At 40.2% G+C, this 21,092-nt stretch overlaps 1 protein-coding gene across 1 annotated transcript in view; it reads left to right on the top strand.

Moving 5' to 3' along the window:
- TACR1 (tachykinin receptor 1) overlaps positions 1 to 21,092 on the top strand; it is a 675,223-nt gene that overhangs the window by 171,568 nt on the left and 482,563 nt on the right. The window contains exons 5-6 of the mRNA XM_075563057.1: positions 13,433 to 13,580; positions 18,227 to 18,480. The gene's annotated coding sequence lies outside the window, so the exon portion shown is untranslated. The remainder of the gene's footprint in view (positions 1 to 13,432; positions 13,581 to 18,226; positions 18,481 to 21,092) is intronic.

Raw genomic sequence — 21,092 nt, 5'->3', positions numbered from 1 at the left:
TCAGCAGTTCCACTACCAAGTGTAGTTAATATCCTAGAAAAATACTTGATGTGACATTAAAGATATATGCACAATTATGTTCATTGCAGCATCATTCACAAAAGCAAGAAAAAAAGGAAGCAGGCTAAGTTCCTATTAGTGGAAGAAGGGATAAGCAAATTGTGGTATATACAATAACACAATACAATTACATGATGCATTAAAGAATTAATCTATGAAAACCTCATCACATGAATGAAGTTAGAGAGTTTTATGCTCAGCAAAACCAGTCAACCAAGAAAAGACAAATACCGTATGAGACCACTATGGTAAAAAGTCAGGAAAAGATTTACCCAAAGAAACACTGAAAGTTAAGAGGAGCAGGTAGGAAAGAGGTGGTACATCACTAACTATAGACAGGCACATGATCTAGATAATGAGGAAAGCAATACATAACAGAGAGGAGAGCAAACATGATCAAGACAAGGAGCACACTGGAGAAATGAGCAGTTAAAGGCAACAGGTTAAATACAGTTACATACGCAGTCCTGCAAGGACAGTCACAGCAATAATTGGAGTATGTGTTTCCTATAGATGCTGTGCATGGACCAAGAAACAGTTGTTCAAACCAAATAAAGGAGTGATCAATGGTTCAAAATCAGAAAAGATACATGTCGGGATAGTATCCTTTTACCATACTTATTCAATCGATCTATTGAGCAGATAATCTGAGAAGAATGAGGCATGGGGATTGGAAGAAGTTTTATTAAACAACTGTAATATGCAGATGACACAACCTTGCTAGCTGAAAGCCAGGAGGGATTCAAACAGTTGTTGATGAAGATCAAGGACTGCAGCCTTCAGTATCGATTGCAACTCAATGTAAAGAAAACAAAAACCCTGGCAACTGAACCAATAACTAACATCAAGATAACGGAGAAAAGATTGAGGTTGTTAAGGATTCCATCTTGCTTGGATTCACAATCGTACAGCAGCCAAGGAATCAAACGATACATCACATTGGGCAACTCTGCTACACAAGACAAGTGTTGAAGAGCAAGGACGTCACGTTGAGGAACAGAGTGCACTTGACCCAAGCCACAGGTATCTTCAGTCACCTCATAGCCATGTGAAACTTGGACACTGAATAAGGAAGACCGGTGAGGAAAGGATGCACATGAATTATGGTGCTAGTGGAAAAGTACCATGGATTGCCAGGAGGATAAAGATGCCTTGGGAGAAGCACAGCCAGAATGCTCCTTGGAAGCAAAGATGGAGAGTCTTCAGCTCATGTCCTTTAGATTTGTTACCAGAAAAGACCAGTCCCTGGAAAAGGACATCATGCTTGGTAAAATGGAGGGGCAGCGAAAGAGAGTAAGGCCCTTGACAAGATGGATTGACCCAGTGGCTGAACCAATGGGTTCAAACAGAACAACAATTGTGAAGGTGGTTAAGGATAGGACGGTGTTTTATTTCCCTTGTGCATTTTGTCATTCACAATGAGTCGGAACCAACTTGAAGGCACCTAACAACAAAATGAGTGGAGACATTGATTGACAAGTAAGCTGAGCAGGAATGGGAAGGCAAATGAGTTCCCATTCACAAACTATATATATAATTTTTGTGTGTTTTTATAGATTTGCATACATGTACATAATATATAAATATTTGTACATTTAACATATATCTGACAGAAGATATTTCAGCCTATGCACTTACATATGCTGAAAATAGATCCATTAGTGAATGGATACAAGGGAGCGCAGTAAGGGACAAACTATGAAAACCTCTAAGCCATAACTAAACATCTTGAGAGAATGAGCCACAGACCTGGGGGACTCTGGAGCATCGTCTGAAAGGACACCAAGCTCAATTGGCATAACATAACCCACAAAGATAATTTCCTACATGCTAGTTTGGAAAACAAGGTCTGAGGTCTTAAAACCATGTAAGCAGTCTTCTAAGGTGTAACTCTAGGTCTCTTCCATCGGAAGCAAAGAAGGGTAAAGAAAATAAAAAGTGCATGGAAACAATTATTCCTAAATGCGAATGGACTCGTTACCATGCCAACCACGCCTTCCATGACCCCAAGGCTAAAAGCACTGGATGATGCCCAGCCACTACAGTCAAGTCCTCTAAATGGGATTACATGAGATTCTGGACCCAAACTCAAAATAATTTTAAAAGGCCAGTCTTTTATTTTTAATCATTTAATTAGGAGCTCATACAACTCTTATCACAATCCACACATACATCTATTGTGTCAAACACATTTGTACATTTGTTGCCATCATCATTCTCAAAACATTTGCTTTCTACTTAAGCCCTCAGTATCAACTCCTCATTTTCCCCCTCCCTCTCTGCTCCCACCTCTTTCGTGAACCCTTGATAATTTAGAAATTATTATTATTTTTGTCATGTCTTACACGGTCCGATGTCTCCCTTCACCCACTTTTCTGTTGTCCATCCCCCAGGGAGGGGGTTATATTTAGATCCTTGTAATCAGTTCTCCCTTTCTACCCCACCTTCTCACCACCCTCCTGGTATCGCCACTCTCATCACTTGCCCTGAGGGGTTCATCTGTCCTGTATTCCCTGTGTTTCCAGTTTCTATCTACTAGTGTACATCCTCTGGTCTAGCTAGATTTGTAAGGTAGAATTGGGATCATGATAGTGGGGGGCAAGAAAGCATTTAAGAACTAGAGGAAAATTGTATGTTTCATGTTGCTACATCGCACCCTGACTGGCTCGTGTCCTCCCTTCTGTAAGGGGATGTTCAGTTGAAAAGGCCACTTTTACTGGTATGGTAGAGACTGGTGGAACCCTGAAACAATGGTCCTTAAACATTCTTAAAACCTGAAACTGGACCCTCCCTGTGGCTCACTGTTCAGCCAAATAACGGTAGACAGACATATAAGTTCAACAGAGACATGAAGGAGGTACATATTCCCTAGGACAACCAATCAGAGCAATCAACCATATGAGATTAAAAATAGCCACCTTTCCTCAGGGGCAAAGCTCAAAAGCATGAAGACAAGGAAAGAAGGATGAATGGGAATAGTAAACACAGGAAGAAAGTGGGGAAAGTGCTGTTATATATATGGATTTCATTAAGTGTCATGAATCGAACTGTGAATGAATTGTTGAATGAGAAATTGATTTGGTCTGTAAAATTTCACTCAAGTCAGAATAAAAAGTGGAAAAAATAAAGCAAAGGACATAGGTCTATGGCATATTCTTCCTCGGGGAAGAGAGGGAAGCATGACCCAAGAATTTTATATTCCATCAACCACAGTTATAATGTAAAGTCAACCATAGTTCACATAAGTGCTTCTTGAAGAAACTACTAGATGAATTTCAGCAAATACACAAATGAATGCAGAAACTGGCAAAAGACCTGGCAGTGAGCATTAATTCCAGGAGTTCTCTGAAGTTATTTTAATGCTTTAAATATTATGAACTATAATAATTTAGAAAACATGAAACTAACCACTTGGAAAGTTTTGGAGGAGATCATGTGCAAGGCAATATAAATAGAGAGATTCATTTATATTTTAGAAGCAGATGTTTATAATCCAGTTAACAGAGCTGAAGGTATATTTAGGAGCATAAAAATAATCACTAGATGAACTAAGAATAATAACATAATCAACACAGCTCAAACAGGAGAGGGATAAAAATATTGATAGTGGAGGTAAAAAGTAATTATTCCAATCTTTATAGAACACTCATGATCTTGTCTAAGCAATTAGGATGTAATTAAAGAGGAAACCTAAAAGAATCAAGAACCAACTACAAACCCTCAACATTACCTCAGTGAATGCACAGAGAACACAAAGGGCACAGAGTGAAGGGTATAAAATGAAGGCTGTACTGTTTACTGCAGCAGGGCATGTAAGGAGAAAGCCTCTGCAAAGGAAAAAGGCTCTCCAAGTACATCACAATACAGAGCCACATTTTCTATATATAAAGAAACGTTTTATACAAAGGGTTGAGAAAGACTGAAAGTGAAAGATGAATAGCTATATTAGGAAAATGCAAAACAAAACGGAAACAAGTCCTTAATGTTGGATGTATGGGGAAAGCAATATACAAAATAACAAGTTGCTCTATATTAATATATATCATATACAATGTATTATATATAAAATATATGCATTATTTTAAATATATAGTATATAGAGTTGTGAGGCTTTGAAGGAGCCCTGATGACACCATCATTGAAGTGCTCAGCTGCTAACTGAAAGACCAATGTATGGATCCCTCCCTTGGCGCTGTGGGTGAGAAGACCTGGTGATTGCAGTGTAGGAAACCTATGGGGCAGGTCTACTCAGTCCTATATAGTTGCTATAGTTTTGGCATGAACTCAAAAGCACACAGCAGAAATAATATACAGTAATAAAAGGCAAAATCCACAAGGAAGCTCTGTGGTAGTTACGTAATCTGTTGTCAATTTAAGGTTTAAGAGTGAAGGGGTGGAGTTCACCTGTCAATCACGTCACATTGATGACCTCATTTGGAGCCCCAATGGAGATAAATAGCTTGCTGGGGGCAGGGCCCTCGCTCACTCCCTGTGAGACGGTCCTGCGGAGAAGACACATGGAGATATGCTAGAGTCCAGGAGCTGAATTAGCCACGTGGAGACTCCTGCCAATGCTGAAATGCTTCCATTGCCACTGGATTAACAAGACTTTCCACCTACTAGCATGTCATCTTCCTGTATTCAGCATCATTGCATGGGCTGCGTGAATCCAAAGAAGAATTTATAGACTTGGAATAGACATATGAGCTAAGATTGGATTTATGGACTTGACCTGGACTCAGCTGGGATGTTTTCTTTTTTTCTTTTTTAAGGTGGAATTTGGCTAATTTTAATTTCTCTTTTGTTTTGTTTTTTATATAATCACTTTATTGGGGGCTCATACAACAGTTTCATACAACAGTTATCACAATCCATACATACATTCACTGTGTCAAGCACTTTTGTACATTTGTTGCCATCATTATTCTCAAAACATTGGCTTTTGAGTTGAGCCCTTGGTATCAGCTCATTTTCCCCCTCTTTCCCTGCTTTCCCCTCCCCCATAAATGCTTGATAATTTATAAATTATTATTATATTGTCATATCTTACACCGTCTGATGTCTCTCTTCACCCACTTCTATGCTGTCTGTCCCCCAGGGATGAGGTTGTATGTGAATCCTTGTAATCTGTTCCCCCTTTCTCCCTCACCTTCCCTCCACCCTCCAGGTATTGCCACTCTCACCACTGGTCCTGAAGGGTTCATCTGTCCTGGATTCCCTGAGTTTCCAGTTCCTATCTGTACCAGTGCACATCCTCCAGTCCAGGTGGATTTTTTTTTATTTTAACAATTTATTGGGGCTCATACAATTCTTTTCACAGTTCATACATATACATACATCAATTGTATAAAGCACATCTGTACAGTCTTTGCCCTAATCATTTTTTTCTCTTTTCTTCTTTTACATTTTATTAGGGACTCATACAACTCTTACCACAATCCATACATATACATACATCAATTGTATAAAGCACATCCATACATTCCCTGCCCCAATCATTCTCAAGGCATTTGCTCTCCACTTAAGCCCCTTGCATCAGGTTGGGATGTTTTCTTAATATTCAATTGCTCTTGTATAAAACCTCTTTCTTTAAAAAAATCATTTTACTGGGGTTCATACAACTCTTATCACATCCATACATCCACCCATTGTGTCAAGCACATTTGTACATTTGTTGCCATCATTTTCTTATTTATTTAATTATTTTAAAATCATTTTATTGGGTACTCTTATCTCAATCCATCCATCCATCCATTGTGTCAGGCACTTTTGTACATTTGTTGCCATCATCATTCTCAAAACGTTTTTTCTACTTGAGCCCTTGGTGTCAACTCCTCTTTTTCCCCTCCCTCCCCCACATTCCCACCCTCACAAAGCCTAGATAATTGATAAATTATTTTTAGTTTGTCTTTTCTTACACTGTCCAATGTCTCCTTTCACCCACTTTTCTGTTGTCCATCCCCCTCAGAAGGGATTATATATAGATCGTTGTGATCGGTTCCCCCTTTCTACTCCCACCTTCCCCTTGGCTTACCCCCTTGTGTGGCTACTCTCAATATTGGTCCTGAGGGGTTTATCTGTCCTGGATTCCCTGTGTTTCCAGTTCTTATCTGTACCGATGTACATGCTCTGGCCTACCTGGGTTTATAAGGTAGTATTGGAGTCATGGTAGTGAAGGGCAGGGAGGAACCATTGAAGAACTAGAGGAAAGTTGTAAGTTTCATCAGTGCAATACTGCTCCATGACTTGCTTGTCTCCTCCCCATGACCATTCTGTTAGGGGATGTTCATTTGCCTACAGATGGGCTTTGGATCTCCTCTCCACATTCCTCCTCATTCAAAATGATGTGAGTTTTTGTTCTGGGTCTTTGATGACTGATACCTGATCCTATTGACACCTCATGATCACACAGACTGGTGTGCTTCTTCCATGTGGACTTTGTTGCTTCTCAGCTACATAGTCGCTTGTTTAGCTTCAGGCCTTTAAGACCCCAGACGCTACATCTTTTGATAGTCAAGCACCATCAGCTTTCTTTACCACATTTGCTTATGTACCCGCTTTATCTTTAGCAATCATGTCGGGAAAGTGAGCATCATGGAGTGTCAGTTTAATAGAACAAAGTATTCTTGCATTGAGGGAGTACTTAAGTGTAGACCCAATGTCCATCTGCTACCTTAATACTAGAGCTATAAATGTATGTACATAGATCTGTCTTCTCACCATCATATATAAATATATTTACATATATACATGTCTGTATTTAAGCCTCTATAAAATTCCCTCTGCCGCCTAGTTCTTTCCTCTATTTCCATTCACTTTCCTCTTGTCCCAATATCACATTCAATGTTCATTTGGATTTCAGTCATTCCTCTCAGTTACATTGCCCTTGATAAAGCCCTACCAGGCCTCCTATACCCTCCTCACCATCAATTTTGGATCACTTGTTGTTCCCTTGTCCCTGGGTTTGTTAACACCCACTTCCTTTCCCCCGCCTCCCCCTCTACCATGTCCCTCAAGAATCCTTGGTCCTGTTGTTTTCTCCTCTGGATTGTTTGCCCTACTTATCTTATCTATATAGACATGGAAAAACAATAATATGCAAAAAGCTCTTTCTTATACACATATGAGTGCCTCTGAACCTGTTTCTCTAATCAACCCTGACTAACACAGAAAGGAAAACAAACATTCATATATTAAGGACAAATACTTACAGAAAAACATTAGCAATACAAACAAGAATCTGCTGTTGAGTCAATTTCTACTTATAGTAGAACTGTTACACAGAGTTTCTTATTGAGGAATATTTACCAAAGCAGACCAACAAACCTTTGCTCTGCAGTTCCACTGGATGGGTTCACATTGCTAAGCTATAGGTTAGTACTCCAGCATAAACCACGTGGTCCTTCTAGGGGCCTTCCTGAACCTGGAAGACTTTCAATCCCTATTCTCAGTTGCAATGGAAAGAAACATAAAAAATTAATACCCCAAACCAGAGTATCTTATTTTCAAGTATGTCAATAAGCCCACAAATATAAAACCACAAAGAACACATCCACAATTTCAAAAAAAGTAGAAAATTATTCCTTTTAGTACAAAAAAGATGGCTATTAATAACACAACTAGAAATAAGAGAAAATGATATACTGTTTGGAAACTGGGGAAGGGAGAAGTTTGTAAAAGATTCCTAAGGTTGAGTAAGTAAAAATGAAATGCAAGGTACGGTAACTATGAAAGAAAAACAATAAAATACTTAATTTTATAACCTGTGATATATAACTAGAGCAATCCTCCCAGCATATTTCTTAGGCTTAAATCTTCATATTACCAAGAAAGGGAATATGAAAATGAATGGCTGGGTGGCATGACATACAATAGAAGTTTAAAACATGAGCCAAAATTTTAGTGATACAGCAGAATTGCAGATTTAATTAAGTTAATAAGAAATGAAAGAAGGAGGTACATTTAAAATTAGATCTAAAATGGCATTCTTCCCAAACAGACTTGTTTGTTCTTCTGGCGGTCCACGTGCCTTCAGTCATATTCATCAGCATCATCTTCTCTCAAACGGACCAGCTCCTCTCCAACCACCCCTACTCACATACCAGCTGTCACATACACACACAAAATGATGGAAAATAATGTATTTTGGATCAGATATACTGTACTCGACAGTGCATTCTGACAAATATATAACTATCATCCTTTAAAATACCAATTTCATGAAAGAGTTTTAGTGGAAAAAGGCGAAATAAAATACTGGCAAAATTTAGGAGCACATTTAAAACATGATTTATCATAGCTCGTTTGGGTTTACACAAAGAAACCAGGCATAGTTAATTTGGGGAAAGCATATGAATATATTGAACTGATAAGCAAAAGGAGAAAAATAATAAATTATGATATTGAAATGTATTTGATAAAATGCAAAATGAATTTTAAAAATAAGGATAGATGACTTTTCTCCTAGCAAATCTATTTATCTCAAAGCAAAAGTCAGCACTACATGTGGAAAAATTCCCATCATAGACAGGGATAGGAAAGGAATTTCCAATAACACCAGTCTCTCCTGATCACGTTCGAAGAATTTACAGAGAAGAAATTTTCACCTTTTAAATAAATGTACAGTGTTCATATTTGACAAATGTGTAGAACTATATAAACACCACTTCCCAAAGGTTTCCGTTAGTCCCCAAAGGCTCTTTCTGTTCCTTTTCGGTCATAAATTGTCTCCCGTTTTTTTGTGGTTCAGGATTATGTAATATTTTCCTGCGGATGCTATCCTAAATAATAAGAATAAAAAAGAAAAACAGAAAAGGAAAAGATAAAGTGATCATTATCTGTAGCTTATTATGAAACTGTATAACATGGTTGGCTACAAATTTAATTGACCAAAGTCAGTAGCCTTCCAATATTAAAATAATAATTAAGGATTACTATGGATTCTTTCGCATTCCATCTATCTAGGACAGTCATGACCAGGTAAGCCTTATAAGCTGTGTTGAGGATGGCAAGGCTGATGTCAGCCTAGGTTTCTAGGCAGCTCTACATTCCGTAGCTCACCTTGATCTGAAATATACTTACTCAACAGTTGGGCAACCAGCAAGTAGACTTCTACTCTTTTTGAGGGGAAAGGAACTCATTGTCAAAACAAACAAATAAGCCTGGATTTGTTTCCTGGGGCTGCCATCATAAAGTGCCTTAACACAGATGGCAGCGAAGAGCAAAAATGTTTGATCTTTGTCATGCTATTTTCTGGAAAGTAGAAGTCCAAACCAAACCCACAGGAGAGAGGAGAGCTGTCCCTGAGGACTTCTGAGACTGCAAATCTTGACAGGACCAGAATCCTCCTCTCTCTGCGTGGAGCAGCAAGTGATTTCAAACTGCTATCATTGTGGTTAGCAGCTCAACATGTATCGCACTGCGCCACCAGGGCTCCTCACGGGTCTGCCCTGGGATCCCTCATCTGGTCACTTCGCTGACTGCCTGTTGGCTGAGAGTACGGTTTCATTGTCTGAAGCTGACCTGGGCTTCTGTATGCGATGAAGGTATGGTTCCAAAAGAATGCAGGGACGCCTCGGGCTCCCTTAGAGTTAGACTCAGAATGGAGGGATCACCACTCACATCACACTCTGTCAGCCAAGCAAGTCACAGTCCTGGTTAACTTCAAGAGGTTAGTGGTACTACGCAAATGGGTACAAGGAAGGGTAAATGATACGGACATTTTTATAATTGATCTGCCATATACAGCATGCATTCTCTAGCCCTTTTAGATGTATTGCCTTTTTTTTTATAAGAATGAGAATATTATGCCTAAGAATATAGTAGCCACGTGTTGGCCTAAGGGACAGAAAACCCATAAGAAGGATAGAACTGCTGTACCCTACACTGTCTGTCCCTAGACTTCTTGTCCTATGAGATCAATAAATATCTATTTCAACCAGTGTAGTGGATCTCACTGTTGTTGGCTGCTGAATACAAACCGCACACTGAAACACTTTGAGAAATAATCCTCCAGTCCTTTTTATTCTCCTCACGTCTCTGACTGTTTCTTGTTTGTTTTTTTGATAACTCTAACATGTCTCCCCTTTAAATGTGAGTGTCATAAAGGTTTTGTCCTCAGTGTTTAGTACTTTAACCCCCAGGATCACTTCATATAATTAAGCAGAGGTGAACGTATATGACATTTGTGGTGTCCCTGTTCCCTACATGCTCCCCTTTCTGATTGCCTCTATCTGCATGGGTTAATTTATCTACTAGAAGATCACAATGTTTTCTATCAACATATGATGCTCATTTATCCAATCCTCCTGTCAGATTTATCCCACCAGGCAGTTGTTAGACACCTATATCTGGATGTACCACCAACACCTGAGTGTTAACATGTCTCAAAAAACTTCCTGACCTTTCCTCCCCAAAGAACCTCTTCTGATATATTCTACTTCTGTGGATATCACCAATAATCAACTTGGAATTCTCCTGATTTCTCCACATCCCTCACTTTCAGCCCCCTAGAGTTGATGATTTTTATCCCTTAAATAGCTCTTAATGTGTTTTCCATTTCCATCAAGGGAAACTTGCCCTGTTTTCACCCTCATCATCTCTCATGTGGGCAACTGAAAGAACTGCTACCAGCATTAACGACTTCAAATGATATCCCAGTTAAATCCATTCTCCACACAGCTGCATGGATTTAAGCTGTAAATGAAGCTATGGCATTCTCCCCTGATAAAAATTGTAATGCTATTCCCCCAGTTATGGATAAAGTTCAAGTTCCTAAATAGCATGTGGATTATTGCTTTATCAGTCTCCTGTCAACCCTGGAGCCTATATTTGGTAACTCTTCTTTGAAAGTAGTGTTCCATCGACAGCCGACTGCTTGTCATTCTCCCCACCTAGCATCCTCTACTGCTCAGTGTATCCTGTTTTCTTTGAAAATATCTGGTTTAGACACACACACACAACCCATTCATTATCTTCTCTAGAAGTCTCTCAAGATTCTTCTGTATCAGTCAGGATCCTTAGGTGTGAAAATAAAATGTGACTTATGGAAGAAAAAAAATCACTGTTCTTCATGAATGTTTGCCATCTTGTAGAGTCTCCAAGAGCATTTACTTCAAGGCTATAGAGTCAAGAACAATAAGCAAACCCAACAAACTAGTCCAATGAAAACCAGAACACTGCTACAGTAAAAGGTGAAATATTGCATCTTGCACTACCATACCCACTGTCCCTGGACACTGGACTCATCACTATCACCTCTGTCACTCCTGGCTTCTCTGTACCTATTTCTGTACTCATTTTCTTACCTGTCATAGAGGGAATTCTTGTGATGTTATTGCAGAACAAATACCATTTAGAAAAGCATGCCATCTCCCCACCAACTCTCTAACCCTTCTATAGACTATTTAATTTTTAAAAACTGTTATTAATAATTTTATCGGGGGGCTCTTACATATCTCATACCAATCCGTAATTCAGTTGTATCAAGCACACTTGTACATAGGTTGCCATCATCATTTCCAAAACATTTTCTTTCCACTTGAACCTCTGGTATCAACTCCTCTTTTTTCCCCTCCTTCCCCACCTCTCACCATTGTGAATCCTTGATCAATTATATATCATTGTTGTTATTTCATACTCACACTGTCCATTATCTCCCTCTACCCACCTTTCTATTATTCATCCCCCAAGGTGGGTGGGTGTTATATATCCAACCTTGTGAGCTGCTCTCCCTTTCTCTCCCTTCTTCTCTCCTTATGCTCATGGTATACTACTCCCACTTCTGTTCCTGAGGAATTCATCTGTCCTGGATTCCATGTGTCAAGAGCTCTTATCTGTACCAATGTACATACTCCAACCATGCAGTATTTGTAAGGTAGAACTGAGATCATGATAGTGGGAGGGAGGGTGCATGGGGGAAGCATTCAAGAACTACAGGAAATGCTGTGTGTTGGGTCAGTGCTATACTGCACCTTGGCAGAATCTTCCCTTCCTTGTGACCCTCCTGTAAGGGGATGTCCCATTGTCTACAGATGGCCTTTGGATCTCCGCTCCAACCCCCCTCGTTCACATCAGTATAATTGTTTATTTGGGATCTTTTGATACCTGATCCTGTTGACACCTCCTTATCACATAGGCTGGTGTACTTCTTCCATGTGTAGTATCTCCGCTAGAAGGCTGTTTGTTTAACTTCTATCCTTTATGACCCCAGATGCTATCTCTTTTGATAGCTGGGCACCCTCACCTTTCTTCACATTTGCTATGCATCCATGTTGTCTTCAGCAATCATATTGGGAAGGTGACTATTGCAGAGAGCCAGGTTATTAGAACAAAGTGTTCTTGTGTTTAGGGAGGCCTTGAGTAGAAGTTCCAAGTCTGTCTGCTATCTTGATACTTAACATATAAATGTATGGACACAGACCTGTATTAGCATCATTATTAATTAATATATTTACATATATGCATGCCTTTATTTATACGTCTATAAATAGCTTTGCCTCCTACTTCTTTCCTCTATTTCCTTTTACTTTTCATTGTTCTTTAAAGACTTTTTCCCCCTTGAAGCAGGATATTAATAGATCAAATCACTTATTTCCATTGCACCATTCTACTAACTTTCTTCTTTATTGGAAAGTGAATTTCCTTGTCAGAAGTAATATTATATGGATTCTCACAAAGGAGTGTAAATTTCATGTAGAGCTGGTGTTACTGGCAGAAGCTTAGCAGCCAAACAAAATAAGAATTAAGAATGAATGTTTATTCCAATAAGGGAAAATAATTTTTCATTTCGTGATGGAAAGCATCCAATGCAATCAATTTTTCACTAGGTGGCCGGCTGGTCATGCATGATGTGCCAGCCTATCAAAGTGTAAGCACTGGTTGTTTATCTTGGCATAATGAGACTCTGCTGCGGTCAGAATCAGGTCAACCTCACGGTGGGAATGCCCTTGTGACTGGGCACTTGCTTAGTCTCCCTCTCGGCCATCATGCAGGTTGTGTTATTGAATGTACTGAGTAAGTGCTAGGAGATGTTGGGGAAGAGGGTACCTGGCATCCCCATGATAGTGCTTTCATTTTTACCGATTTTATTGGCATATAATGCATTTGCTATACAAATCAGCAGTTCAAGCATATTAAGAAGAGTTGTACATTTTGAGAATGATGATGGCAACAAATGTACAAATGTGCTTTTTGTACTGTATTTAGATAAAAAGTTTTCTTGAAAAGAATCATCATGATAAGGTACTTGTTAACCATGTTATCATGTTATCGATATTGTTGATGATAATTTAGTAAACTCTTTTAGAAACCAGTTAAGGAAACGCCAATAACAGACCACATTTGACAGATTTTTTTCTTTTTTCTTTTTTAGAGAAAGCCAGCCAGATTCTAGTGGGAAAAAAAGGCAAAAAAAGGGGAAAAATACTCCTGAAAAGTGTTCCACTTCCAAACACTGACTCTCTCTGCATCCCTCCTCTCCACATCGATGTCCACAGATCCAGATCCTCATCAGTCTCAAGGTATGGACCATACTGTAGCTGTTAAAAAACTTTTTAACTCTTGTGTTTCTTATTTACATTATTTAGCTCTGAACTTATTTACTTTGAAATTTCCATGTAATGTTTTGTATAAAAAGGCAATTTGATGGTTGAGGACAGATTAATCCGTTTTCAGTTATTTCTTATGAGAAAAATTGATTCAGAAGTCGACTGCATCACATCTCAACGCTCCTTCTAGAATGGATTAGCATCAAGGTCCGGGCTTCTACCGTATGGTTTTTCACAGTTCTGTAAGATAGTTGTCCAAAAAATGTTGTTTTGTTAAGTGCCATCGAGTTGGTTTGAACCTCATACAGAAGAGAACAAAACACTGCCCGGTCCTGCACTGTCCTCACAGTTGTCCCCAGGCTGTCGCCCGTTGTTGTAACCACTGTGTCAATCCAATTCCCGGAGGGTCTTCCTTTTTATCACAGTCCCTCTACTTTACCAAACATGATGTCCTTCTACACGGACTGGTCTCTCCTGACAACATGTCCAAAGTGTGTAAGAAGAAGTCTCACTATCTTTCTCCTAAGCAACATGGTAGCTCTACTTCTTCCGAAACACACTTTTTTGTCCTTTTGACAATACAGGGTGCTTTCAATATTCTTCTCCAGGATCGCACTTCAAATGCTTTGATTGTTCTTCAGTCTTCCTTATTCAGTGTCCCACTATCACATGCATATCAGGCACTTGAAAATGCCCTGGCTTGAGTTAGGTGCATCTGACTCCTCAGAGTAACATCCTTGTTTTCCAATACTCTAGAGCAGTGGTTCTCAACCTTCCTCATGCGGTGACCCTTTCATACAGTTCCTCATGTTGTGGTAACCCCCAACCATATAATTATTTTCAGTGCTACTTCATCACTCTTATGGATTGGGTGACCCCTGTGAAAGGGTCATTTGACCTCCAAAGGGCTCATGACACACAGGTTGAGAACCGCTGCTCTAAAGAGTTCTTCTGCAGCAGATTTACCTAATGCAATTTATCTTTTGATCTCTTGACTGCTGGTCGCCCCTTCCAAATTTGTTCCAGCCATTTTTTTTTCTGTCTTCATTGATCCAGCCTTTAATATGTGTGTGCACTATAATTCGTGGTGGGAACTTGACCTTTATAGGCAAGGTCTTTCTTTTAAAAATAATGCCAGGCTGCAGCGGTAGTTCCATTAGCCAAACATGACAGAATGACAGTGAAAATGCTTTTTTTTTTTCCATTTCCTGTGGTTCTGAGTAAAATAGTTTTGTCTCCCAAACTTGCCACAGTTCTGTGCTTGGAAGATAAAAGGTCAGAGGTGTTTCATCCTTAATCCCAGTATCTCCCAGGTCATACTTATGGATCCTTCTTTGTTTTATGATGAATGAATGGAATGACATCACTTTTTCATCAAGGTCTTTTAGCCACTTCTGTGAAATCTTTGTTCTTTGCCACAAACATAGAACAAACCTACTCATGAAGCAGGTACACCATCCTGCGGACACAACAAAATGTTCAATGCCTGGTGCTTTTAATTTGTTGTCTTTAGCCATTTGAAGGGCACATAAGCATATTCCCATGCAGGTTACACAGTAACTATTTTGATGACACTCCATAACCCATTTATAAAATTCAGTCTCTAGCACCCCATATGAAGTCCTTCAATCACATTGAGCTTTTTTTGCCTTTGGAATCTTTTCCAAGTTGGCTTTCATTTTCTGTCACTCCCTCACTTGTTTTTCATCAACACAAAATTCCCTACTTGCAATACTGTTATTGCTTTATTCTGCTCTTGACACAAATTTGTTTGAAACCAGCTTCCTTTGACCTGCATTTAAAAAAAATCATTTTATTGGGGGCTCATACAATTCTTATCACAATCCATACATCCATACATTGTATCAAGCACATTTGTACATATGTTTCCATCATCATTCACAAACCATATGCTTTCTACTTGAGCCCTTGGTATCAGCTCCTCATTCTCCCCCTTTCCTCCCCACTCCCCTCTCCCCCATGAACCCTTGAAAATTTATAAATTATTGTTATTTTGTCATATCTTACAGCATCTGACTCTTCCTTCACCCACTTCTCCACTGTCTATCCCCCAGGGAGGAGATTATATGTAGATCTTTGTAATCTATTCCCCCTTTCTCCCTCACCTTCCCTATACCCTCCCAGTATTGCCACTCTCACCACTGGTCCTGAGGGGTTCATCTGTCCTAGATTCCCTGTGTTTCCAGTTCCTATCTGTACCAGTGTACATTTTCTGGTCCAGCCGGATTTGTAAGGTAGAATTGGCATCATGATAGTTGTGGGGGGGAGGGGGGGAGGGCATTCAAGAACTAGAGGAAAATTGTATGTTTCATCATTGCTACACTGCACCCTGACTGGCTCATCTCCTCCCCATGGCCCTTCTGCAAGGGGATGTCCAATTTCCCACGATGAGCCCTTGGTCCCCACTCTGCACGCCCCCCCCCAATGCTATCATTTTTGTGTGGGGGGGGAGTGTCTTTGATGCCTGATACCTGATCCCTTTGACACCTTGTGATCTCACAGGCTGGTGTGCTTCTTCCATGTGAGCTTTGTTTTTTCTCAGCTAAATGACTGCTTGTTTATCTTCAAGACTTTAAGGCCCCAGACGATGTATCTTTTCATAGCCAGGCACTATCAGCTTTCTTCACTACATTTGCTTATGTACCCACTTTGTCCTCAGTGATCGAGTCAGGACAGGCTGGTGTGATTCTTCCATTTGGGCTTTGATGCTTCTGAGCTAGATGGCCACTTGTTAATCTTTAGGCCTTTAAGACCTCAGATGCTATACCTTTTTGTAGCCGTGCCTCATCAGCTTTCGTTACCACATTTGCTTGTGCACCCATTGTCTTCCGTGATCGTGCCAGCAAGGTGAGCATCTCAGACTGACGAATTGTTAGAGCAAAGTGTATTTGTGTTGAGGGAGTACTTGAGTAGGGGCCCACTGTCCATCTGTTTCCTTAATACTAAACCTATAAATATATGTACATAGATCTATTTCCCCCTCGTCATATATAAATATATTTACATATGTGTATACCTGTATTTAAATCTCTATGACTACCCTTTGCCTCCTAGTTCTTTCCCCTGCTTCTTTGTACTTTCCTCTTGTCCCACTATCATGTTCTGCCTTCATTTGGGTTTCTGTAATTCCTCTCGGTTACATTTCCCTTGATCCAGCCATGTCAGACCTCTTACACCCTCCTTACCACTGATTTTGGATCACTTGTTGTTCCCTTGTCCTTGGGTTTGTTAACACCCACTTCTTTCCCCTACCTCCCCCTCTCCTTTGTCCCCCCAGAACTGTCATCCATTGTTCTCTCTTCTGGCTTGTTTATCCCACCTATCCCTTCCAGGTAGACATGCTATGTACCATCACAAGACTAAGTACAACGAAGCAACAATAGAAAGTAAAACAATAGCTACAACAACAACAACAACAACAACAAAACCCTATATGTAGTTCAGGGTCTATTTGTTGTCCTTCATGATTGTTTTCCAGTCAAGTCTGATGGGGTACCATGCCCTGGCTCCACCTCTATCCCTGGAGACTTCCTTTCTCTGCTCCCCCCGCTGCTTTGCTGCATGCCTCTAGAGGCTGGCTTCAGCATAGTGGGCTCAGGACATGTGTCTCTAGTGTTGTCCCCAATGGTGCTGTGAGTCAGTGAGGACCGCTGTATCCCGTGGTGAGGCCGGCCTTGTGGTTGTCTCTGTTCATTGCTGCTCTGAGCAGAAACATTGTCCTCAGGGCTTGGTGAGCCAGGATGTGCTTCACTCTTTTTCCCCCCCTCCCTTCCCCCCTTGTTGGCTCCTGTGTGCTCTGATCAGATAAGTTCCTCTCCTTGAGCTGTAGCTTTAGAGCTGTCCTCTGAATTGAATTCTTCGGTGGGGGAGGGGAGCATGACCTGTGTTTTCGTTTTGGTCCAGAATTAGAAGAATCGAGATCCATTTATAACAGGATTTTAAAAAAGACTTTGAAAAAGAATGCCATATCATAGCAATTGAATTCTCAAAATATACCATAATCCCTACTCCAAAAATAAGCCGTAGTTATAGTTCTTAGAAGAGGTCAATTTACAGTAAAAACAGTGGTGTCCAGGTAACTAGTGGTATACATATAAACAAGTAAAATCAATTGGCAATAGAATGCAGCAATATAGATAGACTTCACCACAGAAAACATACCCCCAAAAGAATCTCACCAAAAAAAAACACTATGAGACCCAAAGCATGCTGGCTCACCAAGGGAGCTGGGAGTAATTCAAGGTTTGGAGAGTTTGGTATGATAATACTGCATGTGCTGCACTACTACATACACAGCATTACCACATATGTACAGGAAGTTTAACCCAACACATGCAGTAACAGTGCATACACAATGCAGCGTGTATATGATGAGCCCTAACACAGGCTGCTCTATGCAAGCATAGTCAACACTGGGTCCAGATAGGGGTTAATAAGAAAATAAAAACTAAAATATAGCAGACTAAGTATTGTAAATAAACATACTATATATCCAAGACCAGAGATATCCTGGTACTTGTGTTCAGCAATGCTTGGGTGAGGCAAGGGGGTGTGACCCAGCATGGATAAGACTGTAAAGGCTACATCGTTGCTCACAGCCCTGAAGAAGAGCAGGAGAAGAAGAGCTGCCCCAGCTGACAATCATCTGACAAGGATGCGGTGTGCCCCAGGTACCACCACACAGAAGCGGGCAGGTTCTTGCCCTGAATGGCGTGGACAACACCAAGGCTGCGGCATGCTGGAGAAAAGAAGCGCGGTGACGTCAGCAGTCATCGAACCACCCACAGAGGCTGCAGGTGCCCACAGATGAGTGGGCGAGACCGGAGAACACCCGCACTGCACCAGAGAACAGGTAAGTGGGACCCTCACTCAAGTCTAAGACAAGGGGGATTTTGTCAGCATAAAAAAAGTACTGAAAATTTTGCTTTATACACAAGTAAATATCGTAAGTACTCTCGATAGCTGTGATTCTCAAACTTAAAATTTGCATCAGAGTCACCTAGATGACTTGCTAGAACACAGAGTGCTGGACACTGCCCCTCGAGTGCCCGAATCAGTAGAATGAGTAAATGGAGATGTGTACGGAATCACACCCTTACAGCTGTCTTGCCATTGAAGGGAGACTCGTTCCGTTCTTCTCCTAGCGTTATGTTATTACTTCGGGTCATAATTTTGGATCGGATCTGGTAGCTATTATGGCACTCCTGCAGCTTTCTGGAGCCCTAGTGGTTACAACACGGGCTGCTCCCTGCAAAGTCAGCAATTCAGAATCACCTGCTCTGTGGGCGAAAGATGACGCTTTCTGCTCCCCTCAAGATATACAGCTTCTGAAACCTACTCTGTCCTGTAGGCCTGCCCTAAGTTGGAATCGCCTTGACAGTGAGTTTGGATTCTGAGTTTTGCTATTTGGGGAGTAAATCTCCAGATGCGGGCCTCCAGGTGGTCTCGTGGGTTGCACATTGGGCAGCTACGCACATGCTCAGCAGTTTGAATCTAACGGCCACTCCTTAGGAGAAAGATAGAGGGGCCCGGCTTCCTCCGCAAAGTTACACTCTTAGAACCCCACAGAGGGAGTGTGCCATGTCCTATCAGATCACTGTGGCTCAGAATTGATGGCAGTGAAGAATTGAGCAAACAGCTCAAAGCTAAGTTCAGCAATTCTCAGGGGCTCTGAGTATTTCCTTTCTCCAATGTACTTTGGTAAATGACCACAGACTCTTTAAAGAAGGGAAGGAGAGGTATACAATACTGCTGCAGATTTTATCACTATCACAAGCATATTTAAAGAGCTCTGGATGTCTCAACTGAAACAAGTCTGAGAATTGGGTAGAGAACAATGTTTCGTCACCCTAGCTCGAGTCAGGCCTCTGTTGGTCAGATCAAGAGTTGATTTTCTTAAATCTATATAGATTAATTCGTACCTTGGTGGACTGACTGTTCACCTGGTTGGTCATAATAAGCTCATTTCTTTTTGTGCCATATTGCACTTTTAAATGAATTAAGTTGTATAGAAGTGGTGATGGTGAGGATCTTTGCTTCATTCCGGATCTAAGAGGGAATACTTTTAATGTTTCACCATGAGGTTGGAAGGTTCAACTTTAAAGAAAGTCCATTCTGTTCCCAGTTCATTAAATCTTTTATTTTTTTTTACCTACTTTTTCTGACTCCTTGTCTGTCAGTTTGTGGCACCATAGTGACTGACAGCTATGTCACTGAGATTTGAAATACCAGTCATGTATCCTAAGGTAAACAAGTTTCAGCCAAACTTCCAGACTAAGCCCAGACAACGAAGAAGGAATAGGCTATGACTTCTGATGAATTAACCTGATGCAGAGCAGTGGGACTCCGTCAGATAGAGCACTGGAAGATGAGCTCCTGGGTTTGGAAGGCAAATATTGAATAGTCTATGAAATTAAGTTAATCATAATGCCCTCTTATTATCTTTATGGTCCATTGCAGTATGGTCAGTGTGGAAAATTGTACATTTCTTTAACCTGATCACTATTGCCAAGGGTTTCTTTATTGTATTAATCTTTTTTCTCTGTTTTATATCTTATTATTTCTTTGGATCTCTTCCTTTGACTCGATTTTGTTTCTAAGTTCTTGAATTTACACTTTTCATGCTTAAATAATAGATTTTACTCCCTGAGGTAAAAATAAACTTGGTCTAAATGAAGCTATGAAGTGAGATAAGCAAGGACACTCAGTTGTCCTGGGGTGTACAGCTTTTGGGTGCAGTGTCCTGTATGTGATCATTATTGTCATATGATTTGTGTTACTTAAATCTATGGAATAATCTACATCAGTACTGATCTATTTTAGCTAATTTTACCAATTACTAAGTTCCGTTCTAAAATTTACTACCATGCTTGTGATTTTTCCATATATTCATCATATATGCTTTAACTATTTTGAAGCTATGAGATTAAGTGCATGAATGGTTTGTACTGCTAAATATGCTGAAGACATTGCTGTTTTATCCTTACAAAATGTTTGTCCTTCTTTTAAAATTTCCTTTTTGTCTTTAAATTTACCTGATTTTAATAGGAAAAGCATCTTCCTTTTGGTTTGTATTTTCATGATACATGTTTTTCACATTTTCCCTGCCTCTGGTTAAATAGCATAAAGTTTGATAGGGTGCATACACTAAGTCTTGAGTAACTTTATCGTGCACCAATATAACCCAAGCCATTTAACACCACAATGGGAGCCACACATGAAAGAGCAAGACAGCATAACAATAAGTCAGAAAGTAAATTTAATAAACAAAGTAAACTGAGTTCGTGAAAAGTGCATCCTTGCAAGAAGAGGAAGACCTGAGGAGAAAGCTTCACAGGGGCATGGTGGCAGAGTTTCACTGGCTAGTTTAAACCCAGCCTGGGTCCTCTCTCATTGGTTCTAACCCTGGTCCTAACCCTCATATTCTGATTGGTCAGTGAGGCCTCTAGTTGATTGGTACATTGT

Source organism: Tenrec ecaudatus, chromosome 11, assembly GCF_050624435.1.
Source record: "Tenrec ecaudatus isolate mTenEca1 chromosome 11, mTenEca1.hap1, whole genome shotgun sequence".
Classification (NCBI taxonomy): Eukaryota; Metazoa; Chordata; class Mammalia; order Afrosoricida; family Tenrecidae; genus Tenrec; species Tenrec ecaudatus.
The sequence above is the reverse complement of the archived record's forward strand: the minus strand, read 5'-3'. Positions and strand labels throughout refer to the sequence as shown.